The sequence below is a fragment of the Amphiprion ocellaris genome, chromosome 5 (genome assembly GCF_022539595.1).
Source record: "Amphiprion ocellaris isolate individual 3 ecotype Okinawa chromosome 5, ASM2253959v1, whole genome shotgun sequence".
Classification (NCBI taxonomy): Eukaryota; Metazoa; Chordata; class Actinopteri; family Pomacentridae; genus Amphiprion; species Amphiprion ocellaris.
This window is the reverse complement of record NC_072770.1, coordinates 11,087,745-11,111,680: the sequence shown is the minus strand read 5'-3', so window position 1 is coordinate 11,111,680 and position 23,936 is coordinate 11,087,745. Positions and strand designations below refer to the sequence as shown.

General features: G+C 37.0%; 1 protein-coding gene across 2 annotated transcripts in view; it reads right to left on the bottom strand.

The window, feature by feature from the left end:
- Positions 1-23,936, bottom strand: part of rspo4 (R-spondin 4) — a 52,518-nt gene that overhangs the window by 3,020 nt on the left and 25,562 nt on the right. The window lies entirely within an intron of this gene.

Here is a 23,936-nt window from a genome sequence, read left to right as displayed (position 1 = left end):
AAAATGGAAAGAATTGTAGGATTTTTAACCTTCCCTTTTTAATCCAGTACTCATTAGTGACATGCAACTCAGATCTGTTATTTTTTTTCCATAACATTTTCATATATGGCTGGATTTTTTTGCACTGACGGACGTCTCTTGTGCAAACAAAGACTTTGCATCATACAGTACAACCCAGTGCAACGCAACTCCTACATGTCCCCTTGACATCTGGAAACCTTGGTCTGTTTCTGGCTCCGATTCTGCAAACACTCACACCTCAAATGGAAGTAGCAGCTATTCCTCCACAAAAAGTCATCATTACAAATCTAACTCTTTTTCTCCTCATTAATATCTGTTCATGTATTCACTGGCTTCCACTGTAAAACTGCAGATCCTGGTGTTAGTGGTCTCTTATGTATGGCAGTCTGACATCTTTGCCATAGTTCTGTTTCCAGTCAGTTAAAGACCGCGATCGCTTCACGCTGGTATTTCACATCTAAAAAATATTGTGAGCAGCCAAATGATAACAGTGCATCCGAGCATTAAATGCAAATTGAGAGCACAAAGGTTTGTACAAACGCAGCCTAACAAAGCTAATTATATCACACTGTCCTGCATTAGATGAGACCTCAGCTTCCACTCCACATCCTATAAAGCTGCCTGGAACCGTCTCTGTAAAGCTTAAGTCAAAAGCAAGTGAACACTTTCTTTTTGGCTCTTTTAAAGGTGGAATAAATCTTTAAAATTGTAGCTTGTTTATTAGAAAGTACTATTTGTGTGAACTAAGCCTTTAAATCTATAAGTATGTGAACTGAAAGTTGTATTTGAGTGGAATTACCCTTTAAAAGTGTAAGCACTTGGAGAAAAAGTAGCGCTTTGTTGAAATTGACCTTTAAAACTATAACTTGTTGGTTAAAAAGTCCAATTTGAGTGGAATAAACTTTTACAACTATGAGTACTTGGGGATAAAAAGTATTTGGTTGGAATTAACCATTAAAACCATAACTTGTTAGTTAGAAAGTAATATTTGTGTAGAATAACGCTTTTAAATCATCAGTACTTGGGAACAAAAAGCATGTGGGTGGAATAAACCAGTAAAACCATTACTTGTTAATTAGAAACTACTATTTAAGTGGAATAAACCTTTATAAACTATGAGTACTTGGACAAAAAGTAGTATTTGACTGGAAATACCCTTTAAAACTGTATGCACTTGGAGAAAAAGCAGCATTTTGGTGGAATTGACCTTTAAATCCATAACTTGTTAGTTAAAAAGTCAGTCCTATTTCAGTGGAATAAACTTTCAAAGCTATGAGCACTTGGGGACAAAAAGTATTTGGTTGGAATAAACCATTAAAACTAGAACTTGTTAGTTTGAAAGTACTATTAGGGTGGAATAAACCTAATAAACCTTCAAAACAAGAACTTGCTTGTGAGAAAGTACGTTTCATTTCACATCCAAGAGGCTTCTTCAGTTCTCTGAGTGTCTAAAATTCATCATCAGTCGTTTCTATCTCAAGACGCCCCTTGGATGAAAGTGAAACATCTTCAAGAACCAAAAAATGAAGTTTTTCTCTGGAATGTTTTGACTTGGTCGAACAGGAAATCTTGTGCTTCAAGGGAACCAAGGCTCTCAGACCTTCGCTGTGCAACGGTAGACCTGAGTGATGCCCAAACAGCTGCTTCAGACCTCAGAACTTCAATTTGCTCTACTGTGTTTAAAAGAGAAGAAAAACTGGCAGACCTTGGGGTCAATTTCTCTAATTTCCTCCATCAATTGTTGACATTTCGACCAAAGAGAGTGGAAAAAATGTGCAAAACCCGTACAAAAGATAATATGTTTTCATGCTCTGTTAATGCACTTCAGGTGGGTGGAAAACTCCGATTGTGATCCAGGATAATTACTGTGAAGTATTGTGTAAACTGCTGCATCGTTCTGCTGCTTGATGCTCCATGCAGAGTCCAGATCTGACAAGTGTCAGTAAAGTATTCCTGGTGATGTATCTCTGCTTTGACATGGGAATTTTGACCTCAGAAACTTTTCAGTGCTCCTCACAGATCTGAAGTGTTGTCTGTTGTGAAGAGCTACACCAGAATTTGTGATTTTTAAAAACCAGCGGACTTTACATAAAACTTTAGTGGGGCTGAACTCAGTGAACAAATGTTTTGATATTTCATAATGTATCCTGACATATCAGAGTAAAACCTTAGCATATATCTCATATAGCTGTCTAATGCTATTTAAAGGAGGATTTAGCCCCAGATAGAAAATGTGGTTTTGATGTTCAGAGAAGGAGAGCACGGCATCAGTATTTTTGGCTACAGTTTAAAAGTGGAATCATTTTCTGTAATATACAGCACTGATGTTGATTTAGAGGTTGGTTGGACATCAGAGGGTAAAAACAAATGCACTCAGAGAGGCAGGAAAGGAAGAAGAAAAGCGGCAAACCGAACAACTTATTCTTCTAATTACACTCCAGTCCCGAAATTACTTAAATGTGTAATTGTTAAGTTGGTCCATGGAGCAAAACTGATTGGTTTCACAATGACAGCTGTGAAATTGTGAGATGCCTACTTTTGTTTTCTATTTGCCTGCGTCGATGCTTCCAGAAGGCTGGAGTTCAAGTCCAATACAGGACCATTCTTTGTTGATTTTATTTTCACATTTAGTTGCACTTTTAGTCGCCTTTACATTTCCTTTTTATTCACTGATTAACCGTATGTCCCTGTTTGGTTTACGCTACAACACTACTTGGTTAAGTTTAGGCACCAAAATAGCTTGGGTTTTCTAATCATCAATTAGCCTTTCAACACCATTAGCTAACATTGTGCCATTAGAACACAGGACTGATGGTTGCTGGAAATGTTCCTCTGTACCCCTATGTAGATACTCCATTAAAAATCAGTTGTTTCCAGCTAGAATAGTCATTTACCACATTAACAATGTCTAGACTGTATTTCTGATTAATTTAATGTTATCTTCATTGAATAAAACTGCTTTTCTTTCAAAAACAAAGACATCTCTAAGTGACTCCAAACCTTTGAACAGTAGTGTATATATATATACACATACATACATGTACATACACACACACACACACACACACATATATATATACACACATATATATATATATATATATATATATATATATATATATATATATATATATATATATATATATGTATATATGTATATATATATATGTACATATATACATATATTAGGGCTGGGACTTTAACGCATTAATTGTGATTAATTAATTACAGTGAAACAATGAGTTCAATAAATTAACACATTTAATCGCACCTTTCTCAGTTCCCTAATTTTTGGCACACCAGTGACGCTGATGAACACTCCTACACAGGAGTGATGTCAGCACACAAGGAGGTTTGGTGAACAGTGAAGGAAGACGAGACTCATTGTGCTTGTTGGAAGGAAAGTTTTCTTTTAAAAATCTTCCTGATGGCAGCTTGAATAAAAGCGTGGTTGTTTGCAAATTGTGCAACAAAGAGTTTTCTGATCACCTCAGTGTAAAACATGTTGCTGTTAGCACTGGAGCTAACGTTAGCTATGACAGTCCTGCTAACAGCTAACGGTATAACCATCCCATAATAGACCACTTTAGAAGACACTGAAAGTGCTTTAGTTTACAAAAAGTAAAATGTTGAATATAATCACTATAATTGCACTTTGAGTTTGCAGTAATCTGTGAATGTAGCAGACAGATGAAAAATGCAGATAAATAGAAATGAAACAAACATTTTGTGGTTTATTACACTGCCAAAGAGGCGGAGAAATAAGTTAAACCACAAAAATGTCTGTCTTTTAATAACTTAATTAGAAATTTTTAGTTTATGAAAAAATATTTTTGTTCATGAACAAAAATTTATATTCCTAAAAAAAGAACCATCAAAATGACACCATTTATCAGCCCCAGAAAACAGAATGAATCTGTGGATTTTCAACTTTCTGAAGGTCCTTGAACTACCTATGCTGATGTTATGTGCCATACAATGGGAAAACCGAACTAAATCCAGGCCTTAAATCATCAAAATCACTTTTTTTTTCTCTGTCCCATTTTAAAATTGTATTAATTTTCATAAATTTTAAATTATAAACATGTATATGTCTATTCATTGATTCAACTGTCAACCAAAATTTATTTGAACTGAAAATAATTACTTAATATGTCAAATATTGCTATTTGACAAAAATGCAATGAATTGAGATTAATTAATTACAAAGCCTGTAATTAATTATAATTAATTATAATATTTCATGAAACTTTGTGGAGAGGTGAAGCGTGGCCAGTTGCACTTTGGTGCAGATCTGGATTACTTTCTTTACCCTGGAATAGATCACTGCTACTCTCTCAGTGCGCTTGAAGTTACTTAAACAGCAGCAGTTAAACAGTTTTTCTCACAATGATGGTCGAACTTTGTAATTAATCTGAGCTGTGGGAGAAGATATGTATGAATCATGGGTTAACTATGCTCAGTTTAACCACTATAACTACATCATGATCATTTTCATAGATCTCAACTACAGTGGTGCAACAAATACATGTAAAATTACGATATTTTTTACCTGGTTTACAGACCGTAAAACTGTTTAATTTTCACCTAGAAATGATCTGTGATTGAGCAAAACTAGGAAAACCTGAATATTCTAAACAATTATTCACCAATTTTCACCAATTTTAAAATAACAATACTTTTGCTGATCTAACTACAGTGAAAATCGTCTAATTTTACAATCAAACATTGTAAAAGCAAAATTTTCCACTGATAACAATGCATATAATTGTTGTAGATATTGATTACAGTTTTTTCCTGTATTTTTTATGGTTAACATGCAAATAAGGACTTTTTCCAGTGATATTACTTGTAATTTGACAATTATGGAAGATTAGTGAGAAAAATACCAAGATATTCAGAGTCAGAAGCTTACTAAAGAACATTTAAACAGGACTGATGCATTTTGAAAACAGTTTCCTGTGGACTGATGAAGCCCAAATAGAACTTTTTTGATTAAACGGATATGTTTGGGGGGAAAACTTGCAGTTTTTTTTTTAAGCCACAGCTCTCCAACTGTTGAACTCAGTAGTGGATCCGCTGAGCTTCATGCTGCTGCAGTCAGTAGCAGGAGGAACATTTCACTGTTCGGCAGAAACATGGATTCAATTAAACAGCAGCAAATTCTGGAAGCAACATCACAGCATCTGTACACAAGAAGGAGATAAAAAGAGTCTGGCTTTTTCGGCATAATAATGATCCTGAACACACCTTAAAATACACAGTGAACTAAAAACTCCCAAGTTGAAGATTTGACCCTCGTAGTCCTCTGATCTAAACATCATCAAAGATCTGTGGAGAAACGTCGAACCAAAGATGGAAATAGAAATAAATTTTGCTCAAAATATTAAACAAATGTGCCTTTTTAACTATTTGACTTTTGGGAAACAAGCAATTAAAAACATTTTGACCAGTTTGAAATGTTTGCATGCTGCTGTAATAGTGACGTTCTAAAGCATTGGTATATTTATTCTCAGCTACAAGCTAGTTGTTGAACACTAATGGTCATAGTAACAAAGCAGAGACCAGTTCCGAGACAAAATCTTGTAAAATTGAGCTTGCTCAAGTAGAAATGATGATAAAAGACTTTATATTGGAGTTGCTTAGGTGAAGAAACCGTCTTTTGTTCAAACTACAGTGTACAAGCTGGATGGAACAACAGAATTTGATGTTAACAACATCAATAATGTTTTATAATATCAGTCAAATTTGTAATTGCCAAAGTTTGAAGGAGAATTCCAACTACAAAAGAGCATTTTTTTCTGTTTCATATCATTCTCTTATATCAGTTGTCATCAAATCTCAGCCCAACACTTTTTGGCCACGGTCAAAGAAACTACATCCTCCAAAGTCAATGATAAAAGAGGTTGTTTGTCACTGATTTCCAAATAAAAACATTTAACATGCATAGTGCTGTTTGTCTGTAGATTTTAGTAACTAATCTTGAGACATATAACACATCTAATTGTTACTAGTTTCATTTAAGTAAAGACAAAAAAAAAACTTCAAGAAAGGTTGAAGTTCAACTTAAAAATTGGTTCTACAATTCTACAGTTTAGTTTATCCAAAGCGACGTACATCTGAGAGTAGATACAACACCAGCAAGGATCTAGTCAGGAGAAAACAACCTGGATAAGTGCCATAAAACAAGTTCAAGTGTGATAATAGGACCGTTGAGTAAAGTTCAAAGGTGAAGAGCTGGATCTTTATTCTTTTCTTAAAGACTGAAAGAGACTCTGCAGATTGAACAGAACAAAAATCACTTCACTAAGTCTTAGTAAAAGGTCATGATTGTGGTTAAAAGAATTCAACATTGACTGAATGTTTAAATAATTAGAAAGAAACCAAAGCCTCCCTTTATCGAACTCACAGACATTTTGACCTGACCATTAAAGCTGAAGTATGAGGCCTCATAGAAGTAGAAAGAGTAAGATTATGAAAGCAAAAACACCTGACATCAGGGCTCTCTCCAAAACACGTGAAGGTGGGCTGTCTGGGGAAAAAAATACAAAAAAAGGGTACAATAAAATGGAAAAATTCAGAAAAATTACAGATTGTTTTCCCCCCTATTTTTACATAGGCATTTTGCATAGGCAGAGTGATGTGCAGGCAGGCTGCCTCAAGTCATCCATTCGTTATCTACACACCGCTTAACCCTCATTAGGGTCGCGGGGGGCTGGAGTCTATCCAGCTGACTTAGGGTGAAGGCAGGGGACACCTTGGACAGGTCACCAGTCTATCACAGGGCTATACATAGAGACAAAAAACCACACACTCATTCACACCTATGGACAATTTAGAATCACCAGTTAACCTCAGCATTTTTTTGGACTGTGGAACGAAGTACCCGGAGAAAACCCACACATACACAGGGAGAACATGGAAACTCCATGCAGAAAGATCCCAGGAAGGCCGGGCCGTGAACCAGGGATCTTCTAGCTGCAAGGCAAAAGTGCTAACCACCAAGACACTGTGCAGTCCTGCCACAAATCAGGGTATTTACTTTTTTAAGGATTAAAAGTGATTCATTGATTTCTGTTACAATACAGAAAGACAAAAATGTCTCTAAAGTATATTGCATGTCGTAGTTTTTACCCTAACAACCTTCCAAAGAAGATTTTCTGAGCAGTAACATGGCAACAGTTCTGCTTTGGCCCAATACAACACCAATCATTTTAATTCCTGCAGACACAGCAGTCTTTTATTTCTCTCTAGAACTTCTCCTCCTGTTAATTCATTCTGAAGTCCAGCTGAATGTCCCTGCAGGTTCCTCAACATGACAAGCATCCTACACAGGCCTGAAAAAAAAACGAAAATGTAGCTAAAAAAAAAACGTGATGTTGAGAAAAACACAAAGGATTCAACAAGAATTATGATTCTTTCTTTCTTTTTCTTTCTGCTGTCTCTCCATCTCATCCCTACCAGAACATGTGGACGAACGCTGAGCTCGTGATTACAGAGATAAAGAAAACACAGATGGTGCTTTTACTGCACACGAGTTCACATCCATCACTACCAATCTGCGCTGCAGCTCTGGTAGTATTTTGGGGTTAAAGCTGCCTTGGTGGATGCTGGAGCTCCCATTTTAAACCTGCAAACCGGTGAAAAAGTCTGAAACGTGGCATCTCTGTTGCAGTTATTCTTTAAATCCACACTGGAGGTGGGTCCCTGAACGCCTCTCACACGCTGCTCTGAGTGATATTTACTAGTTTATCTCTCACGTCAAACACCGGAGGGATGAGGAGGATGTTGATGTCTTTCCTCCCCTCAGTTACAGGAAGTGTGTGGTGCCCTGCTGTCATCTGCCCTTCATTAGTAATGAGAGACCTTCCTCATCGGCTTCTTAAATCCCCTCCTGTCTCCTCTCCTCAGACTCTTCCTAAAATCAGTCAGTTCCTCCTCGTTTTTTTTTCCCGTCTCTGTGCCCTCGCTCTCGCCTCTCCCTGCCTGGAATCGTTGTGTAATCTGTCCTTCATTAGTGATGCTGTCACAATGGCTCTGATTCTGGATGCTGCGCTGATGATCAGGAATTAAGACAGGCTGTCCTGAGATGCCTTCGGACTTCCTCTGAACCTCTTCCTCTGTGGGACATTTACATAGAAATGCAGTGCCAGAGTTAGCAGACCTGTGTGCATCAGCATCTACTGCACATGTGCTCTTTCTACATAGATGTGCAGAGTTTTATGCACCTTCAAGACAGTTCTTTATAACTCTGAATGCTGCAGAATGATCCTTCCTGATGGTTCTGCTTCATGGATAAGAATCTACGTTCTTCTCAGCTTTAAGGCAACCGCTAATTCTTGACAAATGCAGCAACAAACCTGCAAGAAACCACCAACATGCTTTGTTGCTGACTGCAGACGTTCATCCTCGTTGTGTCGTCGAACCCTTCGGCAAACTAACTGATTTCTATTAGAGAGTCGATGAACAGAACCTGCCGCGATTTTGTGTTTTCATGGACGGGTGAGTCATTCGGTTTTGCTTCCACACTGGCTCTAAGTCATTAAGGCCTCTTCTCTCGCAGACTTCTTTGGACTGTGTCTGGATGCGTCAGGGTTCCACTGGTTTCAGCCACTTTGTAGTCCCCACTACAGGAAGTCTTCTGATTTTGTGGAAAGTCTGCTTCATGCAACTTATCTGTTTGCTGTGAAAAGTTAAAACACTTTGTTGATGCAGGACGATCAGCTTTTGCAATTGTGTCACATTTCTAGATTGAACTACCAATCCTCAACAACTCCTCCAGCAAGTTTTGTTGCACAGTTGCTTGTTTACTGTTTGGAATCTAAAATACCTTTAAAAAAAAAAAAAAAAAAAAAAAAAGACGCACTACTGTCTCTAAAATATCTAAATCCTCATCACAGAGCTGCACGTGTTCATAAAATGTAGGTTTTTGTCTTTATTTGTTCATTCTTTAGCATCCATCCATTAAAAATGATTCATTCTGTAGTAGCAGGTGGCTCATCACTGACCGGTGACACCAAATTATTTTGCAGAAACCAGAAACTTCAAGTGAGATTTGCCTCAAGGCTTCAGTTGACCAACAAACGTGGAAAGAAAGAAAGAAAAAAAAACGTCAGTAAATATAATCTGTAATATTGCAGCATTTATCAGCCAGAAACTGTAAAAACAGAAATATTTCTCAGATTATAAAACCTCCTGACAAACTAATCAACTGTGACGTGTCATTCTGTCAGAAAAATGAACCAAATCTAAGCTTAAAATCATGATATTTAATAAATATCATTTTATTCAACATGTCTCATTTGAAAAAATCGCCAAGAACAAACCATTACCTCTAACTAGATTCTGTAAAAAAATAAAAACTTTGTGGTCCTCATCGCAACCGGCAAATTATAACTGGCTCAGCTGTGACCAACAGTCATGTGTCAAAAATTCAGCTGAACTGCAGGAAGTGTTTAAACAGAGCAGACGGGCATAGAGACTAATTAAAAGTCTAAATAGTAAAATATTCATGCTATGTATACTGTTATTTTTCCAGCTTCCCTGACATCTGTGGACACTCTAGCTTTTTTGGAGATCCTTTTTTCAATATAAATAAATGATCCCATAAATTCAACTTTTATTTATTTTGTATTTTTTTGAAGGATTTATGGTTTAATAACTATGTCATCTGTCATCTGGCATAGAAGACATTTCTGAGTTCTCTCTCCTTCATAACTGTTCTGTTTCTATAGAGCTACAGGACTTTATATTGCAGTGAAAATTAGTCAATAAAAATGGGATGTGAACAAAGAAACATCCAGAAAGTTCTAGGAGTTCAGAGGGTTAAGACTCTTCAGTGACTCTATCTTGGATCTTTTAACCCTTCTAAGTGCTCTTCACATCACAGATTTTACAATCAAGCCTGCTCCCAGTAGTTTACTTCACCCACCTACAAACTGTGCAATAAAAATGTAAATAATGATGTTGTGCAATTTCATAGAAACTTTCTTCTAGAAGAAGAAAATATTTCTATCTATGCACTGTGCGCATTGTGTGCTGCTCTCTTTTTTTTATTCAAACTGTTCTATTTGCTGCTGTTACAATGTAAATTTCCCCACTGTGGGATCAATAAAGGTTTAATCTATCTATCTATCTATCTATCTATCTATCTATCTATCTATCTATCTATCTATCTATCTATCTATCTATCTATCTATCTATCTATCTATCTATCTATCTATCTATCTCTTTTATTGCTGCTCGATTTAAAAGCCTCCTGTCTGGCCTCTTCTTACAGTGATTCAAAACACATTTCTACCTCTTAGCCATCACTGGTAAGACTGATAGTAAAACATCTGTACTGTTGTATCAGTTGCATATTTACAGGCTCATCAGAAGATCTAGAAGATGAAATTCTGAACATCAAAAACACCTGATTTATGCAAACGTACCGTCTCAGACCTGTTTCTAGTCGCATGTGTGGAAATAAAGCTGCTACAGAAGGTGTGCCTCCTTCTTTTTGTGATTTAAACACATGTCAAACCAGAAACGGAGATGGTGAACCAGATGTGTTGTAGCTGGGATGTCATGAGAGCGAACTATCTCTCAACCATCTTAACAGAATCAAGCTTAGTGCTGGAAAACCGCCCTGCTCATCACATGACAACCAAACCGCAGGCAGACCGACACGCAAACACTAACCCCGTTCATCGTGCGTCGTAGAGGCACACAAACGTCCTGTTGCATTCCATTTACACTCCACATCACACAGTATTGGATGGATGCGCTAGGAATTGTGGATGTTTGTCATCTTTCCTTTGGAAAACAAGACTCTTAAGTGTGTTGCCGGTTCGCTGCTGACCTGTGAGCAGCGAGCCAAGGCTTCTCAGAGTCCATGCTTTCAATCGGAATAATACACTCAATTTCATTTCATGGGTTTGCTCAGTTGTTTTTAAAGTAAACACATTTCCAAAGAAAAAGTGAAGTTTAGTGAGAGCAAACCTGTTTTCTGTTATTTTAGTTGGATGTCATGTAGACACTAGAATATTTGTAGGGTCCATGCAATTATTATACACAAAAAACATAGGTTTCTGATGTTTAGTTTCTGCCCACAAAATCAAAACAAAACACAAAGTGGCAGTTTTCAGTTTTTATGCACCACATCTTTGGAACAAATTCCCAGAAAACTGCGGGTTTGCTGCAACCTTCAGTTCTTTTAAATCACGGCTGAAGACTTTTCTGTTTGTCTCTTTGCTTTAATTGAACCAAATCTGAGACTTCTGAATGGATTCAACTGCACTGTAGCTTCCTCTTACCATTTTATCTTGCTTTTTTATTCTTAATTTAAAGTTTTTAATGGTTAAAAAGTCTTTTCTTTCTAGTGTTTTACGTTCCTTTTTTTTCTTCTTCAATTTTTAGGTTGAGTTTGGAACAAACTCCCAGACAATTTTAGATTTGTTGCAACTCTTTCAAGATTTTTCCATTTGTCTCTGTCTTTGAACCAAATCTGAGGCCTGTGAATGGATTCAGTTGCACCGGAACCTTCTCTTAGCATTTTATCTCACTTATTTATTGGCTTTTGCTTAATTTGAAGTTTTTAATTGTTAAAATCTCTTTTTTATGCACTTTATGTTGCGTTTACGCTTTGCCTTGAGGCTTTTTAGGTCTTTTGTAAAACATTTTGAATTATCTTGGACAGCAAAAAGACACACATCATGCACACTCACACCTACAGCCAGTTTAGATTAATCACTTAACCGACTACACATGTTTATGGACTACAGAAAGAAGCCAAACACTTAGAGGATAAAAGAGGTTTCCACTTAAGGCCTCTCCTTGTTGGACAAATATATGAGGTGAAAAAACATAAAAAACAACTACACTACCATTCAGAAGTATGGGGTCACTTAGGAATGTTCTTATTTTTGAAAGAAAAGCAATTTTACTCAATGAAGATAACATTAAATTAATCAGAAATACATTCTACACATTGTTAATGTGGTAAATGATTATTCTAGCTGGAAACAGCTGATTTTTAATGGAATATCTCCATAGGGGTACAGAGGAACATTTCCAGCAACCATCACTCCTGTGTTCTAATGCTACATTGTGTTAGCTAATGGTGTTGAAAGGCTAATTGATGATTAGAAAACCCTTGTGCAATTATGTCAGCACATGAATAAAAATGTGAGTTTTCATGGAAAACATGAATTTGTCTGGGTGACCTCAAACTTTTGAACAGTAGTGTATATGTTTAGTTTTGTCCTTTACCAGTAATCTATATAGTGTATATTTCTCTATAGTGAGCTGTACATAGTTGTTTTGGTGTCCCATGACAGGAATTTATGGATCTATGAGAATCTGCATCAGCACGACTTCTGTTTGTCCTATTGTAGCCACAATTAGGTGCAAAAACTTCATGATTAGATGATTTATTAATCATTTCAATTTCAGTAATCAACTAATTGATATTTATTATGCCAAAAAGGCAAACCTTGTCTTGCTCCAGTTTATAAAATATGATAATTTGCTGCTTTTCTCTGTTTTATTGTCAAGGCTTAGGCTGCAGTTTACAGGTGAACTGATCAATTAGCTGGAAACTGCAGGTTAATACTGTGATTAATCTGCACAAAATGGCTAAAACTCCCTTTGATGAGTAACTTAATGGTCAGTTTGTGTCATTTCTGATAACAATGTTTCGCTCAGCTGTCTCAGATTTTGATCGGGTTACTTATTTCTTTATTTGAGAGTCCAGTTTTTTTTTTTTTTTTTTGGGCTTCATTTTTACAGTTTCATGTGTTTTCAGCCCTGCGTTCAATATCTCCAGAAACTTAACTCCCGCAGCCATGAAATTTGGTGGGGACACATTTTCTCAGTTTTCACAATTCAACCAAAGTATTTCACAGATATTAGTTTTGGGTTAATTTTCACAAATATGTAAACACTGAACAAAATCTGAGACGCTGCAGCAACATTTATCCTACGATTTATCCAACAAGCAGAAATGTCCAGACAAAAGTCAACTATGATTCACAAATGCATTAGCATATAAGTAGGCTGTAGGATATGACAAAGAAAAAGCAAGTAAATGATTAAATTATATTTTGAAATGGTCAGATCACCAAAACTGCTGTGTCAAATACTCATACGGATGTGCAGTCATGGTATTATTGCAGTTTTATGCATCTGCTGGTTATCCAGACAACAGTTTTTCTGAGATTTTTTTGAGACTGTCCCCACTATTTGGTCAAATCCTCCACAAGATATTGATGTAACAAATTAGAAAAAGATGTTGTAGAAGTTTAGTTTTGGAAGGCGATGACAAACTCTCATTTCGGTGTAAGGACTTGTTTCTGAGCGCTTTATAGTCTAATTTAGTTCACTTCTATTGTATTGTGTAATCTGAGATACAGTCAAGGGTGAAAGAGATGAGAAAGTATGAACTGTGACCCTTTGAATCCAGATAGTATCTCAGTGAGATGTGGCCACGTCTCCGAGGGCTCCGAAGACAAAAAGGAAGAGGATTTTATCCGAAACGCCGGTGTTATCCTCCTGAGCCGGCACTGACTCCTTGCACAACACGGAGTTACGCTCAGAACCACATGTTGCGGTGGAAGAAAAACAGAACTGTACATCGGCATAACGGATGATAAATCAGCGTGAAGTTATAAGCAGCGTGGAGCCATGTGGGCGAACACACATCCTGGGAAACAGTGGAATCAACTGTTGAGTTTATACGCAAAACACACATCCTGACATGAACCAATGCAGCAGCACAGAAAGTCTACACAAACAACCGCTTAGACGTTTGCATGCTCGAACGCTGGTTGAAAACATCTCAGAGGAAAATATTTGTCTCCAGACACTCCGCAGGGTGTCTGACAGTCTACCAGCCAACAGCAGCAGATGGGCATCAAATCGCTCCATGCAGAGCTGCTTGTATAAACCTGTCGGATATTAAGGTGCATTTAATCGTAAAGCAAACAAAATTAAGAGTCTACAGCGATGTAAATTTGTCTGTAGGACTGTACATAGATACAGCAGTGTATTCAGCAGCTACACTTGCACTAAACAAGCCCGAAGGGAATATTACTAGCTATGCACAGATTAGGTTACAAAGCAAGTATTACTATATACACATTCTGAGGGGCATTCAGAAAAAGCAGAAACTTTAAGACTGATTTGAAACCAGTAAACAACTGTTTGGGTTCATGTGTTTTCATGTTGCCAGTTGCACTTCAACTTCAGCTGCTGTTTATTTGTTTGCTTCTCTCCTGCTGTCTGTGCTCACATAAACTGCATTTTTAATACAGCTAAATCCTATTAAAGCTGTTCTCATTTACACCATTTGCTGTTTCTGTTGTCAATGGAACAAATATGAAATAGTAACTGAAACACATGCTATTAAGACTACATGTTAACCAGCAGTCACTGGGGAGTCATTTTGAAGCTACAGGTCTGAAGCTAAAATATTTATTTTTATAACCGCAAAGTCATCTGAAAAACAAAAACAAAGACTGTGCTGTGAATTCGATGATATTTCCAATTAAAATGATGCTGCAAGAAAGTTAGAAACAGCAACTGTTTTGCTCAACACTGTCAATCACAGACACAGAGAGAGTCTTCTTCCTGAAAGGGCCCGGCACAGCAGCAGATTAGCTGCATTTAAAGCTACAGACACTGAAATTGTCCATTTAGAACAGAACTAAAACCAGAAGGCATGGAGTTACGGTAAAATTAACCATCTATGCAGTATTTTGAGATGAAAAATTTTAAAGCCATGTTCTGGTTGCATGTTAAACTTTCATTAACTTGCTGAAAGGAACAGGATGGGACCTTTAAGTTAGTCTTTCCTTCAATTTGTCACCCATCGATATGCTAAAATATGGATGTATGCACAATCACATTCAATTGAAGATGCCAGAATCATACCTGATCCTAAGATCGTGACATTTTTGGCACTATGCCCTGTTCTTTGCTTATATTTGTTGTAATGCAAAAAGTGAACAAATGCTGAACGAATAGCCATCAGATGTCCTACTGAGACTTATGATTACAGTCTTACTTTGTCCCAACTTCATTTTACACTTGTTTCCTAGCATGACATCAGTAAGCCTCATGCAAGTCTCTATTACGGTGCTCCTTTGCTAGCTAAATCCCAATGATATTCTCTATTAGCCAACATGAAAGTGCCTACCTCCTCGGTATTAATAGTAAGAGGTAACAGGTACTACAGCTAATCTACAAGACTTGAAGTGTGTATTATGTTGGACAATTTCAGAAAATGGTATCAGGAATTGTCAGATATTAAATATTAAATGATTCAGATCAGATCAGGAGCCATACAAACTTTGATGCGGATATCCCTAAATAACGCAGTTAATCTGCAGAACTATTACAAATCTTAATAATACTTTTTTTTTTTTTTTTTTTTTTAGCATGATCATTTATTTGGACAGCAAAAATTTGCAGAAAACAAACATTAAAGCACATAATTGTGAGATATATGACTCAATATGGAATAATTAGGATAAAGTCATGTTTTAATTGAATTATTGCCCTTTGGTAGGCAATAACATACTCCAAAGAGCTCTCTGCTTTTAGACAAGATATGTGAGTTAAGAAAAGGAAAGAGAGAAAATTTGGAGTGGCTTAGATGAGATATAAATGGACTGCACCCACAGGCTGCAGCAATTTACAGCTTTACCAGAACAAAGAGCTCTACAAGTTTCCTCTTATTCACATTCACTTGAAGCTGCCACACAACGCTGGTCTGGTTATTAGGAGTAGAAATTAAGCCACCAACTGCAGCAAACTCTGCCTCTTCATCCACATACATCAAAAATATGTTCACACACCAACACGACATGCAGCAGTCCTTTAATATGACGGAATACCTGCATGGCATGCAAACCGACCCAGACGGTCGACCACATCAGCTGCAGCGGGTTTCTGTTATTACAGCACCTGACATCAGCTAATAAGCACAACAAATATTTACTAATGATGCCTCTTTAAGGGTTGTTCTTCCGCTCTCAGACACATTCAGACAGCAGCTAAGGGGATGTCGTGCTGAATAACTGGCTGTGGACTTAAGACGTCTGCTATTCGTAAAACGGGCAAAGACGCAGAACATTGGGGCACCTTTGATTCGACATTCAGCGTCTACGAGGACCACCTGTGGAGCGTACTGAGTGTTTGGAGTGTGGATGATCTGATAAAAATGTTCTGCGAGTACATCGCGATGGAGTGAATCCAGCCAAATTGAATCAGTCACACTAACACAAAAATCCTCATGAAACGTCTGGAATCCACCTAAAAACATACTTTTCTCATCTCTGCCCGCAACTTTGAGGGCAGTCTCTGGGGAGAAAAAAAAAAATCTCATTACTTGCTTTCTTCACTTGGGCCCGACTCTATAATACATTAAAGACATCCAAGAAGCGAAAGTGAGAAAAAAAGAAGCGACAGTGAGCGGCTGAATCGTTGTTCTCTAATCAGTACCTGTTGTTTGGAGTTGAGTTGCCCTGAGGCTGCGTCTGCACTATGAGCACTATGCAGTAACTTAACGCATGTGAAAATGTACTTTAGCTGGCTGTCTGTGTTGGGTTACGCTGTAAGCTCTACCTAGATCCATGTGCTGCTCGATGAGAGGGCCACTGAGTTCTGCACTGGCATATTAAACTAGCGGCGTCTGAAATAGCGTAATCTAAAATAACTCCCTTTCTGTCAGGAGGGATTTGTCTGGCTGCTTGGTGGATATAAAATACTTTCTTACCATGAAATCCAGTCCCATATATTAAATCAATGACTTTTTTCCTTTCACTGAAATGCGGATTTTTGTAGCTGACATGTCTAATAGCTACAAAGTGTATTTCCAAGTGTATTAGGATATCTGAGATGAAGGCAGGTTTTGCTCTTACACACCCATGTGGAGTGTGGTTTCCAACATATGTTTGCGACCTACAAATACAGCCTCACAACAGTTTTTTTAAATGTACAAATGGTACCTTCATGATTCGGTCCAATCCACAGAAGGTTGAATTAATTTGCTTAAGTGCTCAGAGGTTTTGTGGACAATCTGTTAAATATTCAGCCCCACGGATTTGAATTAAACGGATAAATTAGGTTAAAATATTTGTCTGAAATTCACATTTTACAGTATCTGGTGTACATCTGTTCTTGACTCTATGGAAATTTAACCCACAAATACCTTTACAGATTCTGCCATGTTACTTCCAAACCAACAGGGAATGTTCCCAGAACTTAGGCAAGAATTACCTACGCGTTCTATTAATGTTTAAAAGAAAACATCTTAACCCTCTGAACTACACAAGCATGTTTCTGGACATATTTTGCTCCTGTTACATGTTTCTTCATCAGCTTTATGTTTCACTGTAATATAAAGTCCTGTACCTCTGTGGAAACTGAACTACCATGACTAGAAGTAGAGAGAACTCAAAAATGTCTAATGTACAGAATGCCAAAATTAAAAACCAATAAATCATAAAAACAAAAACATTAAAGTTTAGTTTATTTGATTATTTATTTTACAACAAATTTTAAAACTTAGAATCGACATTTTTCCATTTTCCCCCATTTATTTAAATACATTTCTATTTCTATTTTCTGATTTTTTAAAAATCTATTTTGTACTTTGATTTACATTGTTTGGCATTTGTTGTCGTTAGCCCACAGGTGTTACCAATAAAACGTTGCGCTACATACTAGAGATAATTTATTATTTACATTTTTAATTTGTTTCCTCACCTGTCTCCTCTTTGCTCTGTGCAAACACTGAAGAAACAGAAACACCTTCTATGCAGTATGACACCGCTATAATGCCATATACTATACAAAAACAAAATATGAAAAGTTACATTTCTATAGTTATTTATTGAAATTGAAAAAAAAAAATCAATATGTACAACCAATTCCAAAGTGCCCATGAGTGTTACCGGTACTGGGCAAAAAGATCACTATACATGCTAGAGATATTTTACTACTTATATTTGTAATTTATATTCATTATTCCTGCAGTTCAGACAAATTGTTTATCATTCAACTGTTGGTAACAGCTGAGTCAATCATGACTTCTTCTGTGTGCAAATGAACGCAGAATTTTTTTTTTTTTATTGAATCCAATTACTACAAATACTTTACTTTTGGTATTATTTAAAATAAGACATATAGAATAAAATGATTTTGATGAAAGTGTCTTGGTTAAGTTTCCAGATGAAACTGAAAGTCACACATGATTAGTCCAAAGATTTTGAAGGAATGCCACATTGGCATGTTTTGGGGTCCAATGGGTTAATCTGTTTAAAAAAAAAAAAAAAAAAATGTTAAAGATATTTAACATTCAAAACAATGTTCCCATAAGGTTAAAAGTCATTCAGGACATAACGTTTTGACTTAACAGTTCAGAGGATGTTTGGAAGATGTTGAGCCACAGATTATGTTACATGATAACAAAGGAAGAAAGTTCTCAAAGCAGCATTTATAAAAATGTTTTCAAGATGTTATCAAGGCCCCAGATGTTTTTTATAGAACGCTGCTGTAATGTGATACATTAAAAAAAGGCAAAACATTTCGCCTGCGATATTCTGACGATGTTTTTGGGATGCTGTGAGGAAACACATTACAGAATCTATAAATCATTTCCGCAGTGTTGACATGGTGGTACATGATAGCAAAGGTTCTCAAAGCAACAAGTGGAAAACGTTCTAAGAACAGGACTGAATGCTCTAAAACAAGGCTAGCACCAAGTATTTTTAGGATGTTTGAGAAGAACAATTTGGGAACTAAAAAAAATAAAAAAATTTAACACCAATCATTCAAAGACAATCCAAGACAACAACAGTGATTATCTAGTTACGATGCAATGTTCTGCTGGAGAACCTTAGATCTTGCCCTTCAGTTTGACACAAACCAGCCAGCTAAACATTGGTGGAACCCAGAACACACCCTCCTTATAATGGCACTCCCCTGTGCAGAACAAAGCACCCAACCACATCATGAAAACTGCTCAGAAATGACTCGAGGAACACAATCAAGAGCTCAAGGTGCCTCCAAAACTCCTCAGACTCTTATCTGAGCATTTGCAAGATGAAAGCCTGATCCACAGACCCCACAAAACTAAAGATAGACTGCCAACATCCTGGTCCTACATGCCACAGGAGGTCCATGACTCAATGAGTCAAAGCTGATTTAGCAACACAAGAGGAACCTACACAATATTAGGCAGCTGGTTTTAATGTTCATTCCTGCACATATGTTTTACAACAACAAAATGCCTCAGTTGTTGAAATCAATTAATTCTGGCTTCTGCGTTTTCTCACTCTGCCACATACTGTATGTCCCTGTATGACTTCAGTCAGGCAGGAATAAGCAGCACAGTGTTTTAGTGTGTGCAGTTTCATGTTGATGCTGTTGGAATCACCACAGTTCAGCGTGAACATTTCCACATAAACAGGCCACACTTTCATTTTTAACAAGCTACATGCCTTCCAAGAGGTTTCATGTTGCAATCTCCCTTCATTGTTTGGGAAAAAAAAAACACTGTGTGGTTTGCACAATGTCACTATTTGTCTATTTGTTGTGATCTTACTAACTATATTAATAATAACTGCATCAAAGCCCAAGTTTTAATGTGATTTACTATAGCCATGTAGAGCTGCTATGTAGATGGAAAAAAGCAGATGATACAATAAAGAAGTAACTAATTCCAAATTGATACTACAGAGATAAACAATTACCGCATATTGCCATTATATGACAGAGTGACAGCACATATGAAATAAAAGAAATGACATGAGATAAAGGCTCCCAACCGGATTTTAACTCTTGATGTGGTCATGGTGGCTCAAGAACAATACCAGTATGATGCCTCAGACATCTAACTAACTGAATGAGCTACTGTGTTGGTGCCAGAGCAGAAAATAATCCAAAATCCTCAGAATGATCTGGATATTATCACTAAGTCTCCTCAAAAAACACCACTGTGATGGTCACATGTGGTCCCTATTCACTGGTGATGGAAACGCTCCAGGAAGTGGCACTTGTTAACATCACAGACAAGGAAAAGTGGTTCTCTTGTGTTTATGACAAAGATATTGCAGAAGACCACTTCACACAACTTGCCTACAATAACTGGCATGTTTATAAATTGGAGAGTCACTGAATAATTTCTTTAAAGTCACACTGGAAACTTTAAGCAGTTCTATGACCATTATAGAGACTATAATTTTGTTCAAACTATAGTGAACTCTTTGTAGATTCAACAAAAACTGCTGCTTAGAGTTGTGGCAGAAAGGTTTGGTACTTTCATTGCTGCAACCCAAGAACCTTTTCTATCTGTAATGAAAGCTGCCAAGCTTCAGGGAGGCCTCTCAGTCCACTGGACTCAATAGACTGGAATCAATAGACAGACATCAGCAAAAGGTCTGCAGCATTTGAGGTACCAACATGGTGCTGATGTCTGTTTTTGTGCCACATTATGTGAATATTATGCAATTATTGTAGGCAAATTTTGAATCAACAAACTAATACACTTCTAATTTAATATGACAAATGTATGGATGCTACATAGAACCCTCGTGGATGGTTGCCCTAGAAGCAATTGAAACTGTGAATGCACCAAAGTTTATGGCAATCCAAATAGTCTTCAGAATACATGAAAATAATGACCAGAGATTTAAAAAAAAATAAAAAATAAAAATCAGTCACCAAAGTCACCGAAACTCATTGTCTGGACACAATGAGTATCTGTGCCGAATTTCATGGCAATCCATTCAAAAGTATTTAAACCAAAGCAAAACATGTCAGTATTGTGGTGGTGCGGATAATTCCTGGGAACACTGTTGTTATTAAGTCAGTCCTCAGGAGAAATCAGAGTCTTATTTAAATGAAACTGCAATCTATTAAATTGTTGTCAAACTATTGATCTTCCCATCCAGAGAGATCCATTAAAATTAGAACTGACAGTCGTAATCCAACGATGCAGTTTGATTGCTGTCCTTTAGAAAAATAGGATGTGTTTTTACATTTCACAAGCCAGCGAATACTTCTGGGTTTTACTATTAGTACCATAAGATATTAGGGAGTATGGTCTGAGCACACACTTGATTGAGCCCAATTAATTCCAGCTCTATTCTGGCTGTTATTTTCAGCCTCGCATTGTGTTTTGAACTTGTTCTTGGCTAGCTAGCCGTAGCGTGCAGAACCTTCACAATGTTGTGGGGCTGAACCAGGCCTGTGCTTCATTTGTACTGCTTTAACAACATTGAACTCTCAAGTACAGCTGCACTCGTATTCTCTTCCCAAGAGGAATCGCTTGTACGAATCAGTTTGCTTTCTTTGTTTTTTTTGCCGTTCACAGAAAGAGAGAAAGAGTAATGACCAAGAAACAAGCCACAAGAGACCTGAGCTTGGTGTTGTGATTTCTATCCTTTCATGTCTACTGTACAGGATTTAGCAAAAACAACACACTTCAGCGCTACTGAAATAATAATGAAGGATGGACATTTGACAGGCGAGTTCAGCTCCAGTTGTTTCAGTCTCTTGTAATGCAGATAGACGACAGATGCAAACTGCTGGACTTTAACCATTGACGCCCCAAACTTTAGCGTTGCAGTGCATCATGAAGCACAAACAATGCACCCAGTAGAAACGCCTTAAAGAGCTGCTCCACTGCAGTTTTTTTTACGGTAGTAAATCAGTCTCATTTCTGGAAATTATCACTCCCATAAATACAAGTTAATAAGCTTTCAGACTAACAACAAACATGTGTGTAGCCGCAAAGTCATTTAACCAACATATATGCGGACCAAACTTAAAAAGAGCCCGTTTGACTTATCAACATGTGGACAGAATATCTGTAATTATATAGCTAGTGATTTGTTATTTTTTCCAGTTATGCTGGATACACTTACAGCTAAGTGATTTGCGGTGTCCTAAAATATAGTCTTATCTTTTGTTTTGGTTGCTTTGTTTATGAGTTTGTCCTTGAGGCATGAATAATAACGTGACTATTTTTGTCTTCTTATATCTCAGAAGTGGATGAATTATCATTAATGGAAACAGAATCCATACTGCTGCAGGGATCAAGCTGAGGCACATAAAGATAATGGCACCATTTTGGTCTGCATGCTCACTTTATTTTCAGTAAATATGTTTGCACAATAATGTATATCAATGTCAACAGTAAGTGGACCTTTGAGCCTAATTATTTGTATCCCATAGCTGTAAGGAGTGTATTGAAAAGGTGTATTAACACACAGCTTTCAAAAAGTAAAGCCCATGTTGTGGCCCCTTTACAGCAAATTAATGAAAGTTTCACATGTTCCCAAAATGAGTTTCTGAAAATGTTGAACTAAAAATGAATCAGATCAATCTAATCTATCAGAATATTGCACAGTTTAGTAGTATTTGGTTGAAGGAACAATCTGCAGGGTTTCAGGTTTTGTTGTCTGGTGGTTAAAGACGATCCTCAGCGTGAGAAGCTCTGCTGTCCGTGGGTAAAAACGTCTATATTTCACAACAACATTATGGTTAACCACTTGTAAACAGTTAGATTCAAGTCATCACTGTGTCAAGTCGTGTTAGAACAAAACACACCATACACTGAACATGGATTTAGTGTATGTGTTTGAATGTTTATTATTGTGCTGTTTTGGGGTTTTTTTTGTTTCGTTTTTTTGCACAGACCAACGGACAGTATTGTCAGTCCTTTTGTCTCTTTAGTACAGACTTAGAAGTTTGAATTTCATGATTAACTTAACTTATCCTCTGACTCTTCCTGTTGTACTAGAAGCAGATTGAAGCTTTGACTTGTTTGAAACATCTCTTAGACTGACAGCTACAAATTTCTTTTTATTATATAGGAATAATTATTCCTACACTTAAGTTTAATTTTCACTCACTGTTTACTCTCAGTTTTCACTCACGGCTTGGTTTGGTTAGAAAGTGACACATTTTGGTTGACACTTTTACAGTGCTAAGTACTTGCTCTAAGTTTGGTTAAGTTTAGACTGGAATAAACCTTTAAAGCTGCAAGTATATAAAAATAGTATATAAAAATTTACACCATCTACAGTTGTCATGGATGTGAAATTAAATATAGAGACTAAAAGTGCTTTTGTACCAGGTTGTAAAGATATTTTAATCTGCTTTAAAGTAGGACATTTTAACGTAGGGGTCTATGGAGATTGCAAACAGCCTCTAGTGGTGATTTGAAGAACTGCAGCAGTTTGTCGCATTTCTGCAGTGGCTTCATTTTTCAGCCCCATAAGTTGCCATTTGGTCCCATGAAAGATGAACTGTGACTTTTCACCACACACCACCACTGGGTAAAAATGGTACTTTGAAATGCACAGATTTACGACCCAATGCATCCCAATGGGCTTCAGCTGTGCTTTACGAAACTGTGCTTGAATGAAGCTGAAAGCACATGTGCAGCCTCACAAAGCATGGTCGGAGGCTCTTAGTCTTATTTAAATTATGTTTATACTGTTAGTTTGTGCCAAAGGGATAAATGTGCTAGTCCAGGAATTAAACCACCAGTTTTCCAGTTAAAAGTGCACTTCTCCAACTAAAATCAAAAATATATACTTCTGCAGACAGCCAGGAAAACGCCGCCTGCAACTGTTACATCTTGATCTTTGAACCAGATCGTTAAAAGTTCCTGTTTATTAGACGTGGGTGAGAAAAGAAAGATATCTGTGTTGCCAAGACATTCCCTGTCAGCACAACATCTTAGCCGTGTACATCAGATGTTGCTAAATTGCCAAGAAAACAAGCAACAAACCCATTTGTTAGGCCATGACAGATTTCTGCCATCGGTGAGGAGACAGTGAATAACAGGAGAGAGACCAACGTCCTGCCTCATCATCTGAAAACAATGAGATGACAAGAGAGTGGGAATTAAAAGACTA